Genomic DNA, 2,500 nt, shown 5'->3' on the forward strand with positions numbered 1-2,500 from the left:
CAATTGCCAAACACCTTGCACGTCACCTAACCCAGCATCGCTAACCCACAAACGCGTGTTCACGAGAACGCGCGGGACGACACTGTTAAGGCTGCGGCAACGCACGCAGTGCTCAACACAGCAAGTGCGACCGCGCATGCTGCCAAGGGCACCCAACACAACACACATCGCTTGCGACCAAGGGGCACTCAACAGACGTTGCGCTGCAACGCGTGCATCGTCGCTCTCCCAGATCTCTTCTAGTGCACGTCATTGTGCAGCAGCATGCACTATCAAGTAAAACCTTGCACATTGTGATGCACGTCATTGCGCTACCATGTCGCACTCAGTAAGCATCAATGTTGCCACTAGCGCATGCAACTGCGCTACCCGTGCGTCAGGGGTGACGGGGGGGAAGCCCCACGACTGCCAACGCTCGCCCAATGGCGCCCCCAGGGGGGAACCCCCCCAGAGTCACCACCCCCCCTCAAAGAGTACGTTAAGCTTTTGGGGCTCTGCCAGGAGCAAACATCACTTTTCTGAAAAATCATACTGGGGTTGGGTTGAGATGTACGGCCTAGATTGGACATAAACATGACAAGTGGCATTAGTTAGGATTGCAAAACGATAAAATTAATTAAAATAAATTTTTGGAGAAAAATATTAGTTTTATTAATTTTTAATCACTTAAAAGTACCAAAAATTGGGAAAGATCTGAAAAAATAATTTTGGAGGATAGGGGTTGCTTTTTCACACCTGCAAAAAAATGTGTGCACCAAAATAAGCTGGTTTCATGCCGAAAGGTATTGATACAAATGGTTTTTTGTAATTTTATTAATTTTTAATCACTAAAAATTACCAAAAATTGGGAAAGATCTGAAAAAATAATTTTGGAGGATGGGGGTTGCTTTTTCACACCTGCAAAAAATTTTGTGCACCAAAATAAGCCGGTTTCATGCCGAAAATTATTGATAGAAATGGTTTTTCGTAATTTTATTAATTTTTAATCACTAAAAATTACCAAAAATTGGAAAAGATCTGAAAAAATAATTTTGGAGGATGGGATTTGCTTTTTTCACACCTGCAAAAAGATTTGTGCACCAAAATGAGCTGGTTTCATGCCAAAAAGTATTGATAGAAATGGTTTTTCACTAATATTTAATTTCTAGAAATTACAAAAAATTAGGAAAATTTATTTTGTGGAAATGGGATTGCATGGAATCAAAAGGGAACACTCCCACACTACTTTTGTTTCAAGGTGAGCTAGTTTCATACAAGAAAGGTGCACAAAGACGAGTTTGGGACTGTCAATCAAAGCGGTGACATGGGGGTGTGTATGGGTGATATGTTGAAAGAGCAACAATGGTCACAAGTGCATTGTGGGTGTGCACATCCCTTTGCACCACGACACACCACATGAGGCACCAATTGCAATGTGGGTGTGCGCACCCACATAGTGCAAAATGATGCAGCATGGGTTGTTGTGCGCAGTGTCAGCACATCCACCACGATGCACACCCACTTGCGCCCTGTGTTAATAGTGTAGTAGAGCTGTAAACTACACACTATGCAAAGGTGGAATTGGTGCACCGAACACAAGTGGTAGTGTTACAGCCCTACACTACACGCCACTAAACGGTGTGTCACAGCCCTGTCACTACAATAGTAGAAAACACTACACGTGTAGTGTTAACATGTTTAACACACACCACGGTAGTTTAGTGTTTTCTAATATTGGTCACCTCACGTGGAGGCACCACAGTAACCACTTGCACCATGACACACCACGGGGGCACCACAGCACCAGTTCACGCATGCACACGCACGCCCGCGCCCGCGCACAGCCGCCGCTCGCACACGCCCGCGCACGCAGGCCTGCGCCCGACGCCGCTCGCACACGCATGCCCGCCGCGCACATGTTAGACAGTTTTGTATGCCCTTAGCTTCAATCATTTTGATGTACTTTTGTTATTTAGTGGAAATAAATAAAGTGCATGTTTGATTCATGTTGTTTGGTTTAATTCTGTGTAAAACCCTAAAACTGGACATTTGTAGAGACTCATGTTAGTTTTAAATGTTCACAGCCGTTGGATAAGTCTGGGGAGATTTATCCTGCCAAGGCTGATACTGGTGTGCCACCAAGTGTTGGGATGGCCTGTCTCAGCCATCAGGGTAAGACCCGAGGCACATACAGCATGGGATTACTTGAATCCTTGAACCGGACCAGATTTCCAGTCTTGCCCTGGACCTTGGAGATAGATGGGCAAAACTGGAAAGTTACACCTGACCCCTAGACTCGATTATGACACTTCACTAGGTGCTGGATCAGGCTGCCTTTGATATGCCAATCAGTGAGATCCTTAGTGGGGATCAAAACCTGGGTATGTTGGGGCAGTTTGAGAATTCATCTGAGTGGGTGGTCATAGTGACAGAATCAGCCACTTTGTCGGACAAAGGGTAATGATCGGGAATGCACTCTCTCTGATGGAAACCAAACTGCCGGCAGTTGATTTCAATCGTT

The sequence above is a fragment of the Nelumbo nucifera genome, chromosome 3 (genome assembly GCF_055504915.1).
Source record: "Nelumbo nucifera cultivar China Antique chromosome 3, China Antique-T2T, whole genome shotgun sequence".
In the NCBI taxonomy this organism is placed as follows: domain Eukaryota; kingdom Viridiplantae; phylum Streptophyta; class Magnoliopsida; order Proteales; family Nelumbonaceae; genus Nelumbo; species Nelumbo nucifera.